The sequence below is a fragment of the Rattus norvegicus genome, chromosome 8 (genome assembly GCF_036323735.1).
Source record: "Rattus norvegicus strain BN/NHsdMcwi chromosome 8, GRCr8, whole genome shotgun sequence".
Lineage (NCBI taxonomy): Eukaryota > Metazoa > Chordata > Mammalia > Rodentia > Muridae > Rattus > Rattus norvegicus.
The window spans coordinates 119,175,763-119,200,970 of NC_086026.1; the positions used below are offsets into that span (position 1 = coordinate 119,175,763).

Consider the following 25,208-nt stretch of genomic DNA (forward strand, 5'->3'; position numbering starts at 1 on the left):
ACACCAGAAGAGGGCATCAGATCCCTTTACAGATGGTTGTGAGCCACCATGTGGTTGCTGGGAATTGAACTCAGGACCTCTGGAAGAGCAGTCAGTGCTCCTAACCACTGAGCCATCCCTCCAGCTGGTATCCAGCCTCTTGGATGCCAGGCTGAAAGTCTCCTGTCACTCAGCTCTGATCCCATTTGTTTGTTTATTTTCAGTCTCACTGTGTCACCACGGTCAGTCTGGGATTCTATTTAGACCAGGCTAATTTCAAACTCACGGAGGTCCACCTGTCTCTGCCTCCCAGTTGCTGGGATTAAAGTCATGTGCATACCCAGCTATGTAATCTAATGTGAGCGCCTAGTGCCAGCAGAGCCAGAAAAGGGGATTGAAGCCCCTGAAGCCGGAGTTGCAGATGGTCGTAAGCCATGGAGGAACCAAAACTGGGTCCTGTGCAGGAACAGCAAGTGCTGTTAATCACTCAGCTACCTTAGCAGCTCATTTTATTACTTTAAAATAGTTTATCTCAAGCTGGGCATGGTGGCGCAAGCCGTTTGAGGCAAAGGTAGGCAGGTCTATTAGTTTTAGGCCAACATGATCTGCGTAGTGAGCTTCAGGCCAGCCAGAGCTACACAGTGAAACCCTGTGTCAGAAAACCAAAGCATATAGTGTAATCTCAAATAAATAGAAACTCAAAAGATTTCATTTTATCTGTAAGCGTCCATCTGTATGTGTGTCGTGTGCAGGTGACTGCTAAAGCCAGAAGAGGGTGTTTAAATCACCCCCTGGAGCAGGAGTTACTGTCAGCTGTTAGCAGCCTGATGTGGATGCTCTGACGGAAACTCAGGTCTGCTGTGAGAGCAGCACGAGCTCTTAACTCATGGTAAGGCATCTTCTAGCCCCTGATTCCAGCTATTTGAAATGTCCAGAAAGAACAGATCTATAGAGGCAGACAATGAATTAGTCATAGTTAGAGGCCGGGTGTGGGAAAACGGGGGTCGATTCATTTAGCCTCTCTAGACCTTACTTTCGTCATTTGAAAAGTTTCTATTTAATGAGTTCATTTTTTTATTAAACATTTATTTATTTATGTATATGAATACACTGTAGCTGTCTTCAGACCCACCAGAAGAGGGCATCAGATCCCTATTACAGATGGTTGTGAGCCACCATGTGGTCACTGGGAATTGAACTCAGGACCTCTGGAAGAGCAGTCAGTGCTCTTAACCGCTGAGCTATCTCTCCAGCCCGAAATCACATTATTTTATCTTATGTATATAGGTGTTTCACCTCCATGTATGTCTGTACATTCTGTGCATGCCTGATGCATCAGAGGCCAGAAGAGGGCGTTGGATCCCTTGGTACTGGGTTTTGTCATGGTTATGAGCCAGCGTGTGGATGCTAGGAAATGAACCTGGGTCCTCTGGCTGAGACACCCCCTCCTCACCCAGTGTTTATATTTGTCTATTTTTGCAGTTCTGCAATTGAACCGCGGCCCTCACAAGTGCTAGGCAGTGCTCAAGCAAGGAGCTATAGCCCTAGATATCTACATAGTCTGAATAGCCTTGAATTTACAGCGATCCTCCTACCTCTACCGACTGAGTACTGGGAGTATAGGCTGGAAATTACTGTATTGTATCCTTGGTACGTGATGGTGAAATCCTGCTAGAAAAATACAGACACTGAATGAACACCGGCACAGCATTGAAAGTTTGAATATGTTTAAGTGACTGTGTAACAGTAATTACAGCGACTGCCACTTACTGGAATCAGGGCGTTTTATGTGTTCGTGTTCTGATTTAATTTCTTTCCAAAGCCCCAGAGGGCAGAGTTCATTATGTCTCTGGTCTTGGCTTGCTGTTTGAGACTTCCTGAGGTTAAATAGATGCTCTGAGCCACAAAGCTGTAGCTTATGTCAGAAGTGGAAACCAAGTGGCTGGCCCTGTGGCAGCCATTTTTGCTTAATCACGTTGCCAATTGCGATCACCTTTTTTTTTTTTTAAGACAGGGTCTCACGATATAGCCCTTGTAGAACTCACTATGTAAACCAGGCTGGCCTTGAACTCACAGATCTATCTGCCTTTGCCTTCTGAGTCCTGGAATCTTGTGCCTCCTCATGTCCAGCACATGTTCTCTTTAGAACAATGGTTCTCAACCTTCCTACTGCTGTGACCCTTTGATATACTTCCTCATGTAGTGGTGACCTCCAGCCATGAAATTATTTCCTTGCTACTTCATAGCTGTAGGGAGCTTCGAGGTCCCAGGCCCCGGGGAAGGCGCAGGTTTCCGCCTTCCGCTCATTGAGAAAAACAAGTCCTTGAGAAAAACAAGTCCTTATTTGGCTGTTCCTGCTTGTCCTGGTTGCTTCTGCATAGTACAACCTATCCGCTGTCCCCACGTGGCTTGCTAGGATTGGCTAGTGCTAGCTATTTAAGTGTGGTGCAGGGATTTCCTGGGTTCAGAAGATTGTATCAAGGTTCCTGAGTAAAACTGCTTGAAGAAGATCTTCGCTGGTCGTGTCTTCCTTGCCGGTCGAGGTTGAGCAGGACACATAGCTGTAATTTTGTTACTGTTATCAATCATAATGTAAATATCTGATATGCTACCTCCAAAGGGGTGGCAACCCACAGGTTGAGAACCACTGCACTTGTTAGGTAGACTTATTCTCTAACTTTGAAGATTGTTCTGAGGATTAATTGAGATCAAATGTAATACGAGGCACAGGATAGAAATGTAACTACTGGGATTGTTAAAGTCTTGATGATTTCCTGTTATATTTAGTAACCGTTGGCTTTTGTTTGTTTTTTTTTTTTTGAGACAGGGTTTCTCTGTGTAGTCCTGACCATTCTAGAACTTGCTCTGTAGACCAGGTTGGCCTTGAATTCAGAGATCTAAATGCTGGGATTAAAGTCATGTACCTCCACAGGCCGACTTCCATTTAGTTTTTAAAGACTTGGATTTGTTCCTCCTGAGGACTGATCTGAAGTCAGGTTGAATTTTGGCTGAATTGCTATATGTACTAACTATGATCAGATTAGCTATAACTTATTGGAAATGCGTAAGTGATAAAATGGATCCCCCAGCATGATGATGCTTGCCTAAATTTCCAGCACTCAGGAGGCAGAGGCAAGATAGATGCCAGTTCAAGGCTAACCAGGGTTTAGTCAATCTCAACCAACCAACCAATCAATCAACCAACCAACCTACCAGCCAGCCAACCAGCCAACCAACCAACTAACCAACCAACTAACTAACCAACCAACTAACCAACCAACCAGCCAACTAGCCAACCAACTAACCAACCAGCCAACTAGCCAACCAACTAACCAACCAACCAACCAATCAACCAGATAAGCAAATAAGACAAATTCAAGTTTTTAAAAAACAGCTACTAATCTTCTGTGTGTCTTTATAGATCCGATTTCAGATAAATGGAGCCAGGGCTAGGAGAGGCAGTGAAGAACTTGCATTGCTTTTAGAGAACTTGAATTTGGTCTACAGCACTCATACCTGGCTGTCCATAATTGACTAACTCCAGCTCCAGGAGATGAGATAGACATCCTCTTCAGACCTCAGCAGGCACATGTATTCATAGCCTTCTACAGACACACATGCATGCAGTAATTAAACACTTAAGGAAAATCTTTTTTTTCTTAATATTTTTGGTTTTTGAAAATTGTAATGCTTTTTTTTTTTTTTTTTTTTTTTGGCTGTTTGACAGAAGCTAGCCTGAAGCTCTCTATGTAGCCTAGGCTGGCCTCCTGTTGTGACTGTTTCCTGAGCCCCCAAAGACCACCCAGGGGACAATTCCAAGGCAATCACACTAGGGTCTTTATTCAAGCTCGAACTCTGGCCACACCTTCATCGATGATGCAGCCGGATGGGAGGGTGAAGCCCTGAGCCCAGTTTCAAGCTAGCATTTACAGAGGCGCACAAACAAGCAAAGGGGGTTTCCAGCTTGGCACACATCTGACTGGGAGGCTACTATGGAGTTTGTTGGGCTTTAAAATGATTGGCTGGTGCTAGGAGCCAAACCATGAACTCTCGTAAGTAAATATCTTTAGGTACAGCTGTGACTTCTGCTTTCCTCCTGATTGCTGGCTGTTAGGGAGTGACCTGGAGACCAGTGATAGGTGCAGGCATGGTGGGTAACTAGAGTTCAACTTTAGGTCAGGTTCTCTACAATGGAACCTGAACACCAAGATGGAGCTGGTCTCGTCTCTCACTCCGACTCAAGGGATCTGCCTGCTTCTGGCTTTGCAGTTCTGGGATCAAAGCTGTGTAACTCTACACGTGCCTAAAATAAGATCTTTAAAAATAACAAAAGGAGGGGCTGGGGATTTGGCTCAGTGGTAGAGCGCTTGCCTAGGAAGCGCAAGGCCCTGGGTTCGGTCCCCAGCTCCGAAAAAAAAGAACCAAAAAAAAAAAAAAAATAACAAAAGGAGGACTGGAGAGGTGGCTCAGTGGTTAGAGCACTGACTGCTCTTCCAGAGGTCCTGAGTTCAAATCCCAGCAACCACATGGTGGCTCGTAATCATCTGTAATGAGATCCGCTCCCCTCTTCTGGTGTGTCTGAAGACAGCTACAGTGTACTTATATATAATAAATAAATAAATTTTTAAAAATAACAAAAGGAGGGGTTGGGGATTTGGCTCAGTGGTAGAGCGCTTGCCTAGGAAGCGCAAGGTCCTGGGTTCGATCCCCAGCTCCGAAAAAAAAAAAGAAAGAAAAAAATAACAAAAGGAGCTAGAGAGGTGGCTTAGTGGAAGCAGCAAGTACTCTTTTATATATATATATATACATATATATATATGATTTATTTATTTTATGTATATAAGCACACTGTAGGTGTCTTCAGACACACCAGAAGAGGGCATCAGATCCCATTACAGATGGTTGTGAGCCACCTTGTGGTTGCTGGGATTTGAACTCAGGACTTCTGGAAGAGCAGTCAGTGCTCTTTTTTTTTTTTTTTTTTTTTTTTAAGATTTATTTATTTATTATATATAAGTACACTGTAGCTGTCTTCAGATACACCAGAAGAGGGCATCAGATCTCTTAACAGATGGTTGTGAGCCACCATGTGGTTGCTGGGAATTGAACTCATGACCTCTGGAAGAGCGGTCGGGCGCTCTTAACCGCTGAGCCATCTCTCCAGCCCCGTCAGTGCTCTTAACCACTGAGCCATCTCTCCAGCCCCAGCAGCAAGCACTCTTAAAATATCATTTTTAATAATACAGAGAGAGAGAGAGAGAGAGAGAGAGAGAGAGAGGGTATATACACAGAGATAGAATAAGTGTGGAGTCCTTTGTCAGAGTATGGGGAGATATTTTCCCTCCCTTCCTCACTGATGTTCCTTTCCCCTCATTCCTCAGAAAATCTTAGTGAAGAAGCCCTTCCCTGTGTCTTTCCTCAGGCTTTGGCCTCTGTGGCTGCCCTGCCTGCCTGGGTTACTAATGAACTGGCCGGTTGGTCGTCCCTGACCTTGACTTCTCAGGCAGTCATAGGAAAAAATAGTGCTTGATATCAGACCCAAGGCCTAGGAAGGGAGTCAGCAGCTATGCAGAAAAGCTACTTTGTATGGCTCCTGTTGGGTTTGTGTCCTAGGCTGCCTGGTGTAAATGGAAATCCCCAGGCTAGCCATGGCAACATAGTGATACTCTAGTTTAAAAAAAAAAAAAAGTGGTGTGGGGAAGAGGCATGGTGTGGGAGTGACGGCAGTGTGCTCTCTGGAGAGTAGGCAGTCCTGCTAGCTCAGCGGAACTCTGGTTTGTCTTTAACTTTTCCTTAAGTGCCTTTTTGTGAGGTGAATTTAGAACCTTAGTCTTTTCAGGAACTTGTCTGTAAAAGAAATCGCTCAACCCTGCAGGGTCATGACAGGCTCAGTTGGAAAGTCTGATAGACTGTGCCTGCCCGGGAGGTGGCTGGGGCTGAAGAGCACTTGTCTAGCATTCAGGATGCTAGAAAGGAGCATACTTAGTGTTGAACAAAGACGCATGGGCAGAGAAAGTAACTCAGCAAGGCAATTTGTTTCACAAAAAAGGATAGGCTGGTGACTGTACCAGTGTGGCAAGCACACCAGGGCAGGAAGTGTGCTTGGTTTTTATTCTAATGCAGGTGGTGACTGTCTTTTCCTCCTTGGCTGAAGTCCAACCTCAGAGTCTTTTGAGGTTAACTAGTTTTAAAAGAATACGTGTAAAGGAAATTAAGAAAAAGGGGAAAGGGTTATCTGCTCCAGGCTATCACATTCAGGGACATTTTGTGTGTGTGTGTGTGTTTGTGTGTGTTTGTTGTGAAAATAAAAGTTTTACCAGGTAGAGTGGATTAAACGATTTTAATTATCTACATGAAAGTTTCACAAAGTGGGGAGACTTATGGGATATTAGTCCTTGGAGGGCAAGGCTACCTTTGATAAAAAAAAAACGAAAACAAACAAAACACCATTTCTCACACTGGAGGCCCTGGGCTTGAATTTCCAGAACTGCAAACCAACAGCCCTGAAAAACTAAGTGGGGTTCAGTCACAGAGCATTCATGTAACAGATGACTCGGGTTCAAGTTGAGTACACAAAACGGAACAAAACAAAGCTAAACTAAACATCCAACAAACAGAACTGGAGAGACTTTACGTATACTAAGGAGGCCAGAGACAGCGGTGAGAGATGGAGATCTTCAGGCTTCTGAGAGGGCAGATGCGTACTTGAAGATCTAAGGCTTGGAGGAGTGGTCTAAGGAAGGAGCAGGAGTGGAGATAGACTTCCCTACCCTGCTTTCTACTGTTGCTTCTAATTAAAGAAAGAGATAGAAAAAAGAACCTTTTATTTTCTTCGCTTTTTAAGACAAGGTAGCCTTTGAACGATGCAGCCCTGGAACTCATGATGAGCTCACATGGGTTCTGCCCCAGACTCCTGCATGCTGGGATCACAGGCGCGGCCACCAGTTTACTTCTCTGTTGCTATAAAACTCTAACCCAAGCCAACCTTGGGTTGGGGTGGGGTTGGGGCCAGAGAGATGACCCCGTGGTTAAAGACACTCGTTGCTTTTGCAGAGGACTTGAGTTGTTTCCAGCAACTTCGTGGTGGCTCACAACTGTCTATCACTCCAGTTTTATAGGGAGTTGAAGCCCTCGGTAGGGAAACAGGAGCGCACGTGGTGCAAGGACATAGCAGTAGGAGAAACACACAAACACAGAAAACAATAAATAAACCTTAAAAGAAAAATCAACTTGGGGAACAAAGGGTTTATTTGGTTTGCATTTCCATGTCATGGTCTATCACCAAGTGTCAGAGCAAGTACACCAGGCAAAAAAGTTAACTGTCTTTTATTACTGAGGTTTGAGCTCAAGGCCTTGATGCTAGGCAAGTGCCCTATCTGTGGGCTGCATCTCCTTATCTTGCTGGGGGTCAGACTTGTGTACCAGACTGGCCTCAAACTAGGAACCTTGGACTTCTGTTTCTCCTGCCTGCGCCTCCTCAGGGCTGACATGATGGGTTCGAGCGACCACTGCCTGTTTGCTTGGTGCTAAGATTCAAGCCCAAGGCTTTGAGCTTGCTGGGGAAGCAGTGTACCAATCGAGCTACATCCCTCCTGGAAGTGTGCTTTACAGAATAACCCTCATCTTATTTCAAAGGCTGAAGTGGCCAACTCTGATTTCTGTTTTGCATGGTGACTATACTTACATTTTCTCTCCCCTTACCATACACCCTTGAGTGCAGGAACAAGGTCTGTTCCAAGTAAGCCTTGGGGATGTGCAAAAGGTGAGGTGAGAGAAGCATGTTTAAGGTAGCAAGATGGGGGTAGGTAGCAATTAGGAACTGTGACATTCAGAGAGCCAAGAGCTGGGTGTTGGCAGTGTGATCACGATCTCTCCACAGGTGGACCTGAGAACAAACAGAAGCATAGCAACCAGGGTTGGGGCTATTGCTGAGTGCCTGGGACCTACTTCACTTTCCCCTTCTGTGAGAGGCACCTCTATTTTCAAGGCCAAATGAGAGAACACACACCACATGCTTAGCTCAGCGTTTGACCAGCACAATCACTCAGCATAATCTGTTACATGTGCAAATTGATTTGCGGCAGGTCATCAGGTGGAAGAGACTCGAATACCCGTAATTCCTCCATGTATGGATAAACACTGAGTATACATCTTCTACTCTACCCTATGCATTGTTTTTTTTTTTTTTTAAACAAAAATAGAATCTTACACCAGCTTGGCTTTGAATTAGCTTTCATTGTCAGTAAGTGATCATTAAACATTCTTGGTGTAGGGAGCTCCTATACGTAACCCATCAACTGCATACATTTGTTACTTAACTCAGGTGCTTCTAATTCCGTTTGTTTTTCTTTTTGAAGCGGCTTTCAAACCCAGGGCCCCGAGAGTCCCAGGCAAGTGCTCTACCACCGAGCCATACACCCAGCCCCGCTTCTAATCCTTTGGCATTATAAAGTGTGGAACATGAGCTCTTGTGCATGTTCTTGATCACTTTCTGGGACCGTGCTACTGTCAAAACTCCTAAGTGCGAACTAGCCACCTTTTTACAGGCCACAGTACTTCCTCCCGCGGTAGTGTGGCAGGGGACCACCAGGGGGCGAACCCGGGCCGCTGGCAATGCCAGACTGCGCATGCGCACGCCGCTGGAAGCACGTGTGGAGGGCGGCGGAGCGGGAGGGGAAAGGTAGGAGTTGAGAGGTGAAGGGGCGGGGAGCTGCGCGGGCGCCGGGCGGCCGGGAGGGAGAGGGCGGGCTCGAAACACCGGATCGCGGGCCAGGAGCGCGCAGGCCGCTCTCCGCCGCTCCGTCGCCGCCGCCCGGGAGCTGCCTCGCCGCCACAGGTACCTCAGCGCGTGTCTGCAGGGTGCAGCAGGGCCCGGGCGCCGGCCTCGCGCCGCTCGTGCTCGGGAGTTCCGGGATGCGGGCGAGCCGGGGCAGGGGAGCGCGGGCGTGGGCGCTGTCCAGCAGCCGGAGGGCGGCTCCGGAGACCGCAGTCTGGAGCGGGGGGCCGGACCGTGGCGCGTCCGTTTCCCGGCCGCGCCCCCGCCCGGGCCGAGCTGCCTGGGTCGTGATGGGTTCAGGCTCAGTGGGCTCCGGCAGCCTCGCCGCTGGAACCTGCGCTTTAGGGTTGTCTGGGGTTTCCAGGGTGAGGGCTAGACCCTGTGACTCAGTCTTGCCTCTTTCCAAAGATCCGATAGCCAGGCAACATGTAGACTCTGCTGGGTGTGCTCGGTTTCTGGTTTTATGTGTTGCTTAGACCTAAACTTTGCTCGCCTATGTTGCTCGTGTTTACTTCCAGGTGGTTTTGTTGCATCAGGGTTATAATGTGATAGCGCTAGCCGCAGGTAGCCCGGGTCCACACGGCATCACAGAAAGTTGTGCAGATGGAGGAGAAGAAGAGGGCAGTGAGCCACTGGCAGCGGCGGGTAGGAGGTGGGAGTGCGGTTCTGGCAGTAGTCTCCCCTAGTTTAGCTTATTTTCTTCATCTCTTATGGTGACAGAACCGATGAATAAACTCTCTCTGGTGATCTTGCAATAATTCTTGTGAATCGACATAGGAAGTCTGTAGTGATGTTATCTTTGGGTGTGTTGGTAGAGTTCCCTCATGCGGCGTGCTGCCCTCTCAAGGTGTGCAAAATATTGAAGCCTTTATTAGAGTCAGGATCAAGCTAGTGCTGAATGCATTTTAGGTGATGTTTAAATGAAGATTGTATGTTTTTAAGTATATGTTAATGTATTTCAGGTCTGAAGTGTTTTTATATTTTTGCAGTGTTTCTGCTTGGCACATTTTTTTTTAAAACAATCAACAGTATATACAAGTATAAACATTATTTCTATACTCATTGTTAAATTATTTGGGGACGTTGCCTAGGGCATTGGTCTACCACGAGCAACACCTGCGGCTTTTTATTTTGAGTCTGGCTCCTTTGCCCAGGCTGACCACAAAGTTTCATCCTCCTGCCTCGGTTTCCTGAATATGTGGGATAACAGATGTGTGTGCCACTGCTCCTGCCCAGCACTCATTCTTTGGTCATGAGTTGAAATGGAAAGCTGATTTTCACTTACTTGAAACTCCTTTGTTATTGAATACTCTCCCTTGTTACTGGGGTTATGGGGGGAGAGTACCTCTCCAGATGTTTTCATGTCACTGGTTTGGGAACCCTACCACCAATTTAGATTACTATTCTGAGGTGGGCAAACAAACTTTATTCTTAGTTTGTGGCTAGAACAGAGAACCATAAAATTTGTGATTTGCCTGAGGTCATGTGTAAACTGCTTAACTGTCCAGTTGGGAAAGGAACCATGGCCCCTGTCTGTTTAGATTTGTTAATGTGGGTGGTTAGGGTGGCCACCATTCAGGATCACTTCAGATGAGTGTGTCTGGGGGAGCCTAGGAGACTCATAGGTTCATGTGCCGTTTTCTCACTCTGACTGTCAGGACCCATTTGTTGGCTGCCACAAGAACTGTATGTGTGGTTTTCATTATCTTTCCCATTGAACCAGTTTTCAGGGTCATCCAGCTTGTGCATGGAGGATCAGGCCTCCAAACCATGCCTTCCAGATTTTGCCACACGAGCTCCTGACCCTGGAACTTACTTCTGTCCTGAGTTTGTTACAGAAACAAGATCCAGGTGACTTTAGCCACCTATAGTGATACTTGTGGGTGGTATTTATTGAATTTTTCAAGGCTGGGGCAGTTGGGCTCCAGTGTTAGCTTACCTAAAGTTCCATAATGAACAGATGAGATGGTAGTGCTTTGTGGGTGAATGTCAGGCAAGTTTTCTCTCTGGCCAGTTAGGGGCTGCGCCTGTGTGCAGACTTGTTTGCCTGACAACAGTCCGTGTTTTCCTGCAGATGTGCCCACTGACTTCATAGTCTCTCTATTGTTCGGTTAGCAAACGGGAGTGGTAGAGGAGGTGCTATGGGTGGAGAAAGCAGCCTGTATCACGGAGCTGAGACCAAGATGGCTCGTCTCAGTACGGCAGGGCTCCCATCTCCTCCCTCTACCCCACTTGGCTTGTTAGGCTTGTAATTTTTAATTTTTTTTTAATTTGTGGAAAATAATGCATAACATAAAATTTATAATTTTAATGATTAAACAGAGCAGTCAGGGATATTAAATGTACTCACAACGTTGTATGGCTGTCATTACTACCCATTTCCAGAACTTCTTAATTGTTGTACACAGAAACTGTCCCCATTAAACAGTCCACACTCCCAGTGCATCTACTGCTAGCAACCTCTGTTGTTACTTTGTTTCTGTGAGCTTGCTTGCCCATAAGTTCTCTCACCTGAGGGGAATTGTAATTACACTTCTTAGGTAATTTTACTTTGTTTTATGTGTATGAGTGTTTTGCTTGCATGTTTGAATGTGTACTACATGTATGCTTGGTGCCCTCAGAGGGCAGAAGAGGGTGTCAGATCCCCTGGAACTAGAATTAGGGATGGTTGTGAACAACCGTGTGTGTGCTGGAAACCAAATCCTGATAGTCTGCAGGAACAAGTACCCTTAGCTGCCGAGCCTTCTCTCCAGCCCGTGTGTCTGGTTCCTCTCACCTCGTTTGGAAGGTTCATCCATGTATTGTTTATTACATTTCATTCCTTTCTCAGATTGAATTATATTATTTTGTTTGTATAGCCACATTTTTTTTCAAGGGTTTCTGTTTATAGCCCAGGCTGTCCTGGAATTTCTAGACCAGGCTGGCCTTGAACTCAGAGATCCACCTCCTTCCCGAGTGCTGGGGTTAAGGATGCTGCTATATATCTACATTTTAAAAGAAATCTATCTTTCAGTGGAGATCGGCGCTGTTTCTACATTTGGCTATTGGAATGATGGCGTCAGGAACAAGAGTGTACAGTTAGTTAAGTCAAAAGGCTGCCATCGGGAGGAACACGGGTGTACAGATTGTTGAACTCTTGCGTTTAGTTCATTGTTTATTTTTTGCATGCTATTTGGATATACAGTTGTCAGTACCCATAGGAGATTGGCCTCAGGGTCCCCTTTAGGCACTAAAACGTGTGAGTTTTTATTATATGGGTGTATTCCCTGCATGTATGTCTGTGTACCACATACATGCAGTGCCCAAGAAGGCAGAGGGGCTGTCGCATCTTTAGGAACCAGAGTTACAGATGGTTGTGAGCGTCCATGTGGTTGCTGGAAACAAACCTGGGTCCTCTGGAAGAGCAGCCAGTGCTTTCGACTGCCGGCCCACATCTCCACCCTCTGGATTTATTTATACTATTTTTAATTACTCGTAGGTGTTTGTGTTTGCATGTGGGTATATTCTCGTAGTGCAGAGGCCCAGGAGGCTGGAAACCGGAGCTGGAGTTATAGGTAGGTGCTGGTGAACTGTCTAATGTGAGCACTGGTAACTTGGCAGTACCTGCTCTTAGCTACCGAGCTAACTCTGCAGCCCTCTCTGCGTGGCTCTGAACGGTGTCCATTTCTCTTGCTCGGTCATAAAAATTCTTCATATATTCTAGATGTTAATCCTCTGCTAGGTAAATGATTTGCAGATATTTTCTCCCATTTTTCTGTCTGTCCCGTGTTCTTTAAGAGGACCTGAGTTTGATTCCAGTACCCACATAGTGGCTCATAATTGCCTATGACTTCAGCTCCAGGAGATCCAGTGTCTTCTTCTAGAAGACATGGGTACTGAATACATGTGTCTCCTCCCCTATATATTCAAAGTTAAATATAAAAAATTTTGTTTTGTTTTGTTTAGTTTAGTTTTTCGAGACAGGATTTCTCTGAGTAGCCATGGCTGTCTTGGAACTGGCTTTGTAGATCAGGGTATCTGCATGTCTGTGCTTTCTGAGTGTTGGGATTAAAGGCATGTGCTACCATATTTGGCTCAAAAAAAAAAAAAAAACCAACCCAAAATTGTAAGAAAAAAAATTAATGAAATGAAGGGGCTAGAAGAGAGCTCAGAGAGTAAAAGCACTTGCCCCACAAATCTGGTGACCTGAGTTTGACCTCAGAATCCACCTAGAAGTAGAGAACTGACTTCCTTGAGTTGTCCTCTGACCTCCAGGTGCGTGCCGTGGTATGAACAGTGTCCACGTGCGTGTGCATGCGTGTGCACGCACACACACACACACACACACACACACACACACACACCCGTACAATAATAGTACATAAAAAAAAATAGCGGGGCAGTGGTAGCACACGCCTTTAGTTCCAGCCCTTGGTAGGCAGAGGCAGGTGGATCTCCGTGAATTCAAAGTCAGCCTGGTCTATAGAGTGAGTTCCAGGACAGCCAAGGCTATACAGAGGAACCCTGTTGTGAAAAACCAAAAAATAACAATAGTAAAATAAAGAAAAAGTAGGGTTAGGGATTTAGCTCAGTGGTAGAGCGCTTGCCTAGCAAGCGCAAGGCCCTGGGTTCCGTCCCCAGCTCCGAAAAAAAAAAAAAGAAAAAAAAAAGAAAAAGTAAAAGTAAGTCTTAAAAAAGAAAATTTATGGGCTGGAGAGATGGCTCAGCGGTTAAGAGCACCCGACTACTCTTCCAGAGGTCCTGAGTTCAATTCCCAGCAACCACATGGTGGCTCACAACCATCTGTAAAGAGATCCCATGCCCTCTTCTGGTGTATCTGAAGACAGCTACAGTGTACTTATAAATAATAAATGATTAAATCTTTAAAAAAAAAAGAAAAAAGAAAATTTATAATCCCAGTGAAGTTTATGTGCTGGGAATGGAGACTGGGAAATACAAGTTATAGATGCATTGCACTTTAGGATGTGGCTTCATAGTTAGCTCACCAACATACCACTCTTTGCCTCCTTGTGTGTAGAAGAAGGGACTGGAGATAGAGCTCAGCAATTAGGATATGGCCACTGCTTATGAATCCAGCCTCGGAAGACCAAGAGGAGGCTAGGAAGACTAGCCATGTTGGCAGGCTCCGGATTTGATTAAGGGACCCTGGCTCAATAAATAAGGTGGAAAATCAATTGAGAATGATTGGCAACTACAGGCTTCCACATGCACACCCATCCATACACGTATGCATTCACACATATACAAAAACATGTATACATACATGAATACCACACATGTGAGAGGCGGAAAAAGAAAAAAAATTCAGGAGTATTTGGTTTGGACTTAGTTTGGAGTGTGAGACAGCTGGGCAAGAAAGAGTTGCGGGCATGGAGTCTTCTTACACAGATGTTACTGGAAAGGGCCCTGTTCTCTGCTGCTGTGGTGCTGAGAGCTTTGAGGACTCCGGCCTCCAGAAAGGGGACACCGGGTGAGCTGCTTCTTTGCGTCTTTCTTCTGAGTCAGCCTCCACTCAGAGACAGCTCTTTGCTTCAGTGTGGTTAGAGTGGAACCTGTTTCTTCCACACAGCATTTGCAGTAAGGAATCATGAATTGGTAATGACAGAGCAAAGACTCGTCACATCTTCCATTTTGGGGCTTAGGTTATATAAATTGTCTAGAGTCTTGGTGACTTCTTTTTTTTTTTTTTTCGGAGCTGGGGACCGAACCCAGGGCCTTGCTAGGGCCTTGCTCTTGCTAGGCAAGCGCTCTACCACTGAGCTAAATCCCCAACCCTGAGTCTTGGTGACTTCTATCAGAACACATTACCAGCAGGAAGTCAGGCAAGAGGACTCTAGCTAGTAGACTTGATCATGTTGGTACGTGACTAGCAGTAGGAGTGCAGGTCCTGACCTTGCTCCTGCCAGCATGAGCTGAGGCTGAGGCACCCGTTAAGGGCCGGTCTGGGTGATTTTTCTGGCTTTTAAATAGATTCTCTGGGAGCTGGAGAGACCGCTCAGTGCTTAAGAGTACTTGTTGCGCTTGTCAGAGTTTGGGTCTCAGAATCCACATCAGGCAGTCCCAAGGACTCCAGTTCCAGGGGGTTGGACACTGAATCTCCTTTGCTTCTTGGGCACCTGAATACATGTCATCATACACATGTGCATACACATATACATTTAAGCGAACATTTAAAAAATTAGAATGGAGTCTTTCCTTACATTAGCAGTGATAAATCAGTTCAGTCATCTTACTAATATTCTTGACTAGGTCACAAGGGAATAAAAATGGACCCTTGACTTGTTGTTGCTTGGTTGTGGAGATGATGTATCTGACTATGACAACAGTCACAATCAATGAATACAACTAGTTCTTCCTCTAATGGGGGTGTTGCCGTGCATCCCAGCAGTGACTCTAGAATGTGGGAAAATCATCCCCTTTAGTGCTTGTGCTTCAGAGTCCCTGGAATCCGCTTCATTTGTTAACTGAATGAATGGAAATCCCTTTCTTTTTCCAGTGCAGTTAGCTTGGTCCCTTGGAATTCCTCCAGTTTATCTGCCTAGATTGGATGCTTAGAGAAGCTAAGTTCCTTGTTCTGAGCATTGCTACTTTGCAAAATAACTTAAAACAAAAAAATACAGCTTTTTCCCCCTGAAGATTAATTGTTTGCACTGGTGGACTAGTTTAGCTCAGTGGACAAAGCTGCAGTGACTTTCCACCCTAGTCCGAAAGAGGTACCAGGTGCACCCAGGGACACAGGGTGCCTGAGCCATGACCACCTCCCTTGAGGGATCGCAGGCAGCAAAGGGTGCTGAGAGTGGTTACCAGAGCCCAGAGCTGCACATTCAGTCCCTGGAGCTCGGGCAGAGGCTGTCGCATCCACAGGAAGGCTTCTTTCATTAGTCTATCATTTCAGCTTTTAAAGTGTAGACATGTATTTACAGAACATAAAACTTAAAAGTTGTAAGAGTGTGCACAGGAAAGTGTTCCTTCTGTTCTTCTCCTGTTACAGATCTCCCTAGTGACAGAATGCCTTTTTCATGTGTCCATTGGGGGTATTTTATGCATATACAGATAAACACAGAGAATTCTTTTCTCTCTCTCTCTTCTGTTTTTTGAGTTAGGGTTTCTTTTTTCTTTTTCCTTTTTTTTTTTCTTTTTGGAGCTGAGGACTGAATCCAGGGCCTTGCGCTTGCTAGGCAAGTGCTCTACCACTGAGCTAAATCTCCAACCCCCAAAGATTTATTTATTTATTTTATGTCTGGGAGTACACTGCAGCTGTCTTCAGATACACCAGAAGAGGTCATCAGATCCCACTACAGATAGTTGTGAGCCACAATGTGGTTGCTGGGAATTGAACTCGGGACCTCTGGGAGAGCAGTCAGTACTCTTAACTGCTGAGCCATCTCTTCAGGCCCCGAGTTAGGGTTTCTTTATGTAGCCTTGACTGGCCTGGAACTTACCATGTAGACCAAGCTGGCCTTGAACTCACAGACATCACCTGCCTCTGTCTTCCAAGTGCTTGAATTAAAGGTGTTCACTACCATGGCTTTGCTTCTATCTTTAAAATGTGTTCTGGGGATCAGACGCAGGTCATCAGACAAGTGTCTTACCCACTGAGCCATCTTGCTAGACCTGTCTTATAGATTTATATTAAAATTATCATTAGGTATTTTATATAGTTTTGCTTTTATATCTGTTATAAATTTAGGGTTTATTTTAATGTGAACTATAGTTTGAACTTAGTTTTTTTCCAGATGTGTATCCATTTGCAGAATACCTGTTGTTGAACAGTCCATCTTTCTCTCGATTCTGAACATCTCTCATCAAGTTCTGGACGTGCTACACTTTGCCACTTGTATTTGTTGGTCTGTTGACAGTTTTTGTTCTGTTACAGAAATCTGAACATTTATGTGTTATACCCGCCTTTAACTACTCTACAGTATGTTTTGATATTTGGTAAACTTAGTTGTACATACATACATGCAGAAAAAATACACACATAAAATGAACTAAGTGAATCTAAGAATGTTCTAGAAGTTAAGCCATCTATATTTCATTTTGCTTTACATGTGTATGTTTCTGAGACATGGCTTCCCTCTGTAGCCCTGGCTATCTAGGAACTCACTCTGTAGACCAGGCTAGCCTGGAATTCAGGGATCCGCTTTCCTCTGCCTCCCAAACACTGAGATTGGAGGCACACACTACCACCACCTGACCAAGACATACATGTTGTAGTGGGACTAAGTTACATTTTTAGGTCAATATAGGAAGAATAATTTCTTTTGAGCTAGTGCCTCACTGTGCAGTGCTGGCTGGCCTGGAATCCGCTGCGTAGAGCAGACTTGTCTCCATCCAGCTCATCAGTCTGTGGGGCAGGAACTACAGGTGTGCACTCCAACCGCTCCTAGTGCGATATCTTGTGATATTGATCCTCACTGAGAGTACGGCATGGCTTTTCTCTTTGTTCAGGTCTTTTATGTTCCATAGAGAAACAGAAAGACATTTTTATTTTGACTTTGTTTGTATTTAGTATCTTTAATTATTTATATCTTCTCTTTATTCATGATAGATGTGAAAGCATTGATTTATTTTTAAGATTTGCTGATTTATCCTGTATGTGTGCACTCACGTGCTACCACTGCTGAGTGTAGGTCAGAGGATAGTCTATTTCTTTTCACCAGGTGAAAGCCAAGTCAGGTCATCGGCTTAGCGGCAAGCGCTTGCACTCACTGAACCATCTTGCCAGCCCTGGTGTGGATTTCCTACATGTCAGTTTTTACCAACTTATGTGATTCTTTTATCAACTATAAAGGATTTTATTGGATTTTCTAGAGATGTAACAACATCCAAAATAATAACAATGCAAAAAAACCAAAGCCGCTTTCCTTCTCAGCATGGTTAGGGATGGGCTGATTTTGTCAATTTGTAGTGAGGCAGGCACCTAGATTAGTAAAGCACCTCTGTGTCTGTGAGGTTTATCTCCAGAGAAGATTATCTAGGGCTGGCCCGTTTAGGCAGCTTCAGGGCCCAAACTGAATCCGAGGAGAAAAGGGAGAAAACCTGCTACTTGAGGCATTTTCTCTCCCTGCTTCTTGGTCAGCATGATGAAGCTACGTTGTTCCTTCATTCCTTCTCTGGCATTCCAGACTGACCTCTGAAACTGAGCAAAGGTAAATGGTTCATTGATGTTCATATTTTGTCACAACCTCATTTCTCTGGGACCCGTTTTCCCTGTTACTTAAGCATAGTTGCTGTGACACAGTGCCTTCTGGGTCTGAAGCCTTTGGAACTGATGTGCAGGAGCTTTGACAAGCTTGGAGTCGTGGCGACACACGCCTTTAACCCCAGAATCCAGATCCCAGAGGCAGGTAGATCTTGAGTTTGAGGCCACCCTGGTCTACAGAATGAGTTCCAGGATAGCCAGGGGTATATAGAAACTGTCTCGTGTGCGGGTTGTGGGGGAAGGTTGGGAGGTGTGAGCTAGGGAAGTCCTATAGTGCTGTCTACAGAACTTAGCTGGTGATCCCGGTGGGAGCACAGACAGACAAAATGCTGATAGAAATATGGGCAGTAAGGACTGTGCTGAGAGATTTGGGGTGGGAGCGCGAACTCTGCTGAAATTAGACTAGAAGTCATTTATGCTGCATTCCAGCAGAAAATATCTACATTTTGGCCAGGCCTGGTGCAGGCTTGTAGTCCCATCTCCTGAGGAAGGCTGAGGCAGAAGGATGGCAAGTTCATTGCCTGCCTAGGCAACTTACTGAGATTCTGTCTCAAGTATTTTAAAAAGTGAAGAGTACTGGGGGTTGGCTTAGCGATCTAGTGCTGTGGTTTCTAGGCTCCATCTTTGTACCAGAAGAAATGTTTTGTCTGAGTCTGAGATTTTTGTGAGACCTAAGTTTAAGAATGATGGGAGATGAAACTCACCTTGCCCAGAGTTCTAGATTTTATCCCCAACACTACATACATTGAGTATGGTGGCAAATAGCTGTCACTCCAGGGATCAGTAGGAGGATTAGAAGTTCAGGGTCATTATCAGGTACATAGCAAGTGTGAGGCTATTCCGGACTATATGAACTACTGCCTCAAGAGCAAAAAAGAAGGCAGGGAAGGTGGGATCGATAGGTGTGGGGTGTAGGAGAGGAGGGTGTGGGGATGAGAGGAACAAGATGTATTATGTACATATATGAAATCATCAAAGAAAAAATTAAATTTTTTCCCCCAAGGTAATAAGATGAATTTATCTGGTGAGGGAATTTCAAGGCCTTGCAGAATTCAGCTGGGGTGGTTTGTAGTGTCACGTGGGAGGATGAAGCAGAACTGAAGGTTTTGAAACCCTGGCAGTATACTCAGAAAAATCGGGGAGGCCTGTCAGCCGAAGCAGTTAGGATACTGAAGCGCCAGCTGTAGTATTTACAGCAAAGCAGTAGGGAGGGTGCATGGCGAGTGTCTCAGAAATTGGCCAGATTCTACCTGTGCCATCATGCTCAAGCCTGTAAAGGCTTTGACTCATTTGAGAGACTGCTTTGAGAGGAGAGCACTGGAACGCCCCACTCTGGGCACAGCATCGCCCAGAGTTACCCGGCACTCAGAGGCCACTGCAGCCATGGGTTGAGGGGCCCTAGCTAGCGCGTGAGTTAGCAGATCACGTGGTAATACCCATGTGATACAACTTTTCAGGAATGCAGAATATAAGTTATGGGGTAGTGGAGGCTTCCACCTGAATTTTCTTTTTTTTTTCTTTTCTTTATTTATTTTGTGTGTTTTTGTCATGGAAATCAGAAGACAGTTTGTGGGAACCAGTTCTCACCTTTCCCCCTGTGGATCCCAGGGACTGAACTCAGGTCACCATCTTGACAGTAAGAGCCTTTATCCATTGAGCCATTGCTCCTTTAATCCGGGTACTCGGGAGGCAGAGGCAGGCAGGTCTCTGAGTTTGAGGCCAGCTAGGTCAAGAGAGAAGGTTCTAGGACAGCCAGGGCTACACAGTGACATCCTGTCTCAAGATAAACAATCCAAAACCCCACAAACCCCCAAAATAACAAATCAGAAAAGAAAAGCCTGAAAAACCAAGGAAAGCCTGTATGTCATGGTAAGGATCCCCATGGGTCATCCTTGAGGGTGCAGTGAATATAGCTGTGAGTGGAGCTAGAGACACAGTGGAGACCTCAGCAAGTCAGAGATGCCAAGAACCTGGAATATCTCCCAAGAAAAGTCATGGGTGTAAGAGCCAGCCTGAGAGGGAAGTCTCGTGGGCTGTGGCCAGCAAGACCATAGAAGCAGGTTGTTCTTTTAAGCCAAATCACTTCCTGGTCTGACGCTACAGGGTTTGATATTTGACCCTCCTTTTTTTTTGGACCACGGTTTTTTCCCTTTTAGAATGGGAAGATTGGGGCCGGAGAGATGGCTTGGCAGTTAAGAGTACTTACTGTTTTACATAGCATGCAGGTTCGAGTCCCAGCTACTCCAATATGAGCAGTGACTCTTAGCCACCCACAGCTCCAGTTCTAGGGGATCTGACATAGGGGCGCCAGTAAGTTTGGAACATATAATAAAAAAGTGTGACCTCATCAGAAAGGTGTGCAGCAGTTTAAAGCTGTTGTACACAGGGTGTCCAACATAAGCAGATCTTTAATTTTAATTTAACGTCCCTACTGGTATGAGTTGGAAGATGAGCCAAATCTTGGGTGCAAATGTGGGCAGCATTAGAGTTGTTAGGCTGGGATATGGAGGTTCACCTGCTCTGTGTGCCAGTTTAGTGTATGGTAAAGATACCTTCATCCGTTAATTTGGCAACTCTAGGGCTCTCAGGTTGGTGGGAAATGATTCCCCAAGAGCATGTGGTTGGGCCTTTCCTAGTAGACTTTTCTGCTTCTCACCAGAATAGGTAGGCTCCATGATTTACCTTTCTGATAAGCTATCAGGTGCTGCTGTTGGACTGGGGACCACTCTCTAAATGTCCTTGGTACAGGGAAGGAGTAAACAAAGTGTAGACAGCAGATGGCTCAGTGGATAAGGCACTCGGCCTCACAGGCCTGAGGACCTGATTCAGTCTCATGAACCCACACAAAGGTGAACGGACAGAACTGACTCCACAAAGTTGACCTCTGACCTCCACATTTGATCCATGCTGTGGATGTGTGTCTGTGCCAATTATGTGATGCTCTTAAGTACACATATAAATTTTCAAAATACCAGGGGATTTTAGGCTGGGACATTTGTGAAGGACAAGATGGATGAAGCATTCCTTCTATTTGTTTGTTTATTCAATTTATTGTAGTACGTGTGTGTGTGTGTGTGTGTGTGTGTGTGTGTGTGTGTGTGCGCGCGTGCACAGACACATGTGGAGGTCGGAGGACAGTTTTTGATAGCTGGTTCTCTCCTTCTACAAGGGTCTGAGGATAGAACTCAGTCAAGCTGTGTGCCAAGCACGTTTACCCACCCAGCCATTTCACTGTTCCTTCCTTTTGACTTTATTCTAGAAAGGTATTGTCGCCTGTCTGCTGCCAGCGTTTCTGGCATGCTTCCTATCACGCTGGGAAGGTGAGAGGCAGGTTTGTGTGACCAGTGTCTAGATAATTAATATCTGATTGTTGATTGATTTGGTTCATTTGCTCATTACTTATACTTCTCCAGAAGGTTTTTTGTTGCTGTTGTTTTTGCAAGTCAGAGTTTCTCTGTGTATTCCTGGTTGCCCTGGAATTCACTCTGTAGACCAGGCTGGCCTTGAACTCACAGAGATCTTCCTCCTGCCTCTGCCTCCTGAGTGCTGTGACTAAACGTGTGCACTACCACAGACCCACTATCTAGTAAGTTTTGCAGCCTTTGTTTTTGTTTGAGACATTGTCTCATGTAGCCTACCAGACTGGTCTGAAACTGACTAGATAGCTGAGACTGGTCTTGAACTCCTGATTTTCGTGTTTCCACCTCCCAGGTGCTGGTATTATAAATTTTCATCACCATGTCCCACTTTGGCTTTTTTTTTTAAATATTTATTTATTATGTATACATCATACAGCTTTCTACCTGCATGTCTGCCTGCAGGCCAGAAGATGACCCCAGATCTCATTACAGATGGTTGTGAGCCACCATGTGGTTGCTGGGAATTGAACTCAGGACTTTTGGAAGAGCAGTCAGTGCTCTTAACCACTGAGCCATCTCTCCAGCCCTGTTTTTTGTTTTTTTTTGAGACAGGTTCCCACATAGCTCAGGCTGGCCAGGAACTCAGTGTGTAACTGAAGCTGGCTTTGAACTTAGGCCTCGAACTCTTTCCTGATCCTCCTCCTTCGTTCAAAATGCTGGGATTTACAGCTGCGCACCACTTAGCACAGTAAGTTCTTATCATACCAAGAATTGTTCTAGACGCTGGTGTACAGTCATGGACAGGAATTTGCTTATAGTCTTGTCAGGGCTCAGAGCACTCATAATTACAGATTAAAATGTCTGAAAGAGAACAGGCTCTGTGAGAACAGGAGATGTATGCAGTAGTGTGGAGCACATGTGGTCAGGTGAGCTGTCTTTGTATAATGACCTGAGACCTGTGGATGCAAAAGAGCGAGCCGGTAAAGAGAGACAAAGTGTCAGAACAGGATGTGCCAGGGCCTTGGTGGACGTGAGGTGAAGAGGACAGAATCAGGGAGGTTGTGTGAGGTGACGTGGGGAGGACCAGGGCGGCTGTACAGAGCCCTGCTCAGGGACAGACATCCAGGCTTTGTTCTTAGTGTGCAAGGATCAGAAGAGGACAAGAAGGGAACAAAGCCAACAGCTCAGCTGGAGAGTTGGTGGGGCTTGGAGAAGGAGGCAGAGGGTTGAGAAAAGCCAGCAGGTGTCTGTCTTGGGGGCTGTGCATGTGTGAGGACAGGATGAGGAGTGAGGTTAGAAAACATGCTTGCTGTCTGTGAAGTAGAGAACAGCAGTGAAACTCTGATGAGGGCTGCAAATGATGCATCAAATGCATTGGTAAACTCATGGTTTGTCCACCGTGAATTAGCTTACTTATGATGTAAACCGAAGAGAGTTTTATAACGTGGTGACTGTGGCCTCATAAGTAGAGTAGCAGAGAGAGTTTAAAGAGTGAAAACAGCTGAGAATTCTACAGAAGTAAATTTCTCTAATACAGGGAGTGGTAAGTGTGGGCTACCCTGCCCAGAAGATCAGGGTTCGTACAAGTCTAGAGCAGTGTAGGTACAGATCCTTCTCTCCTCACCCCCCCACTCTGTGTATATGTATATCTCCCCTTATTTTATTCGTGTGTGTGTGTGTGTGGTGTGTATGTGGAAATCAGAGGACAACCTTCCATGATAGGCCCTCTCCTCCATGCTTATGTAGCAAGCACTTAACCCGATGAGCCATCTCTTGGGTTCTAATCACATTTTCTTTTCATAAATGTGTTAGTGAGCTTTCTGTCACTATAACAAAATATCTTAAAATAACTTTTTTAAAGAGCCAAGTGCTTTCCCTCCCTTCCCCCCACAGCCCCCAACTTCACTCTCAAGACATGGTCTCATTCAGTAGCGCTGGACAGTCTGGAACTCTGGATCCTTCTGGTTCAGCCTATTTGAGTACTGGGGTTCAGTCACTAGCCACCATGCTCCACCCCCATTTTGACAGTCCCCTTCCACAGTCGAGTTGCTTTATGGCTGGTAGAGAGGCAGGCAGCATAGTGGAAGCATGTGAAGGGGAAACCTGTTCCCTTACTACCAGGAAGCAAAAGAAAATGGAGAGAGCCCGGGGTCCCAGGATCTCCTTCAAGAACCTGCCCCAGTGACTGGAAGACTTTCCATTGGACTCCCATTTCTCAAAGGTTACATCACTTCCCAATAGCACTGTCCACAGACTAAGAATTAGGCATGTGGGCCTTTGAGACACAGTCAAGACCAAATTATACTAAAAGACAAAAACTCCAAAAACCCAAATCAAATAAACAAAAAATTGGTCTCTATTGGCTGTAAGTGCCTTCTAGGAAGAATCACAGATGCCCGAGTTTGCTGATTGGTGCTGTCTGCAGTTGGGATCCCACTGTTGGGTTACCCTGCTGTTTACTGGAGTCTGTCGAGTTCTGTGGCCTCAGTAGTTTGATTTTGCAGCGGTAGAGTTTACCCGGGAGCGTGTGGTTACCTAGCTGAGATGCTATAGACAGTGAAATAAGTGGTAATAGACTGGGGAGTAAGGCCAGTTGGTAAAGTACTGTGTAAGAATGGGAGCCCAGGTCCGTCCCTAGCCTCATGTAAAAAGCTGGGTGTTGTAGTTGTACTTGCAATTCTACCACTGTGGAGGCTGAGTCAGGTGGACCTCTGGAGTCTGACCCCATCTTGGTTCTGTTTGACCTCACTGATGGGATGAACCAAGAAAATGGTGCTGTAGAGATGGCTCAGTGGTTAAGAGCACTGACTGCTCTTCCAGAGGTCCTGAGTTCAAATCCCAGCAACCACATGGTGGCTCACAACCATCTGTAATGGGATCCAGTGCCTTCTTCTGGTGTGTCTGAAGACAGCAACACTGTACTCATATAAATATAATAATAAATCTTTAAAAATGATTATAATTTTTTTAAAATACTTTTGTTATGGAACAGACTTGTCCTTTAACCACACATGTACTGTGGCATGCACCCGATTTTAAAAAGGTCATCATAAAAAAGCCAATATATACAAGTAATTGGAGTCCAAAATTATAAGCACGGTTGTTAAAAAAGAAAGAAATATTAGGTATAAATTTAAAAGAAAGGAAGAAATACAAATGGAGAAGCAATTGGATTTGAGTTCTCAGCGTAGTAAATATGTTAGCTCTTCGCACAACAATGGACAGGCTTACTACACCGTCACCCAAATCCGAGCGAGGCTCAGTGCTTAGGAGTGTAGCTCTTCCAGGGACCAGAGTTCAGCTCTTGGCACCAGAATTAGGTGGGTAGCCATACTTGTGTACATGCAAACCCCAACACATATACATGTGATTAAAAGTAAAATCTTTAGGGTTGGGGATTTAGCTCAGCAGTAGAGCGCTTGCCTAGCGAGTGCAAGGCCCTGGGTTCGGTCCCCAGCTCCGGAAAAAAAAAAAAAAAAAAAAAAAAAAGTAAAATCTTTAAAAAGGTCCTGCAGGCCAAGCACAGTGGCATGAGGAAGGCTGAGGCAGGAGGATTGAGAATTAAAGGCCAATCTGGGCTTCCTAATAAAACACTATCTTGAAAAAAAAAATGGGGTTGGGGATTTAGCTCAGTGGTAGAGCGCTTGCCTAGGAAGTGCAAGGCCCTGGGTTCAGTCCCCAGCTCCAAAAAAAAAGAACCAAAAAAAAAAAAAAAAGATGGAATTATTTTCATGTATATAGACTGTTTACAAAATTATTCCAGAACATACTAATATTTGAAGAGGCAAACAAACCAGAATAGCTAAAAGAATTTAAGCAAAGAGAGGTAAACAAAGTCAGGAGAGTTAAGAGTTCAAGGCCAGTGTGATCTATAGGGCAAGACACTGCC

The 25,208-nt window shown here is 45.3% G+C and overlaps 1 protein-coding gene across 4 annotated transcripts in view; it reads left to right on the plus strand.

The window, feature by feature from the left end:
• Nucleotides 1-8,603: 8,603 nt before the first annotated feature.
• The window catches only part of Scap (SREBF chaperone), a 54,721-nt gene continuing 38,116 nt past the window's right edge, over nt 8,604-25,208 (plus strand). For 2 of the 4 annotated variants that reach the window (XM_063265270.1, XM_039081248.2), the window contains exon 1: nt 8,680-8,815. The gene's annotated coding sequence lies outside the window, so the exon portion shown is untranslated. The other 2 variants (XM_063265271.1, NM_001100966.2) reach the window with 2 other exon arrangements.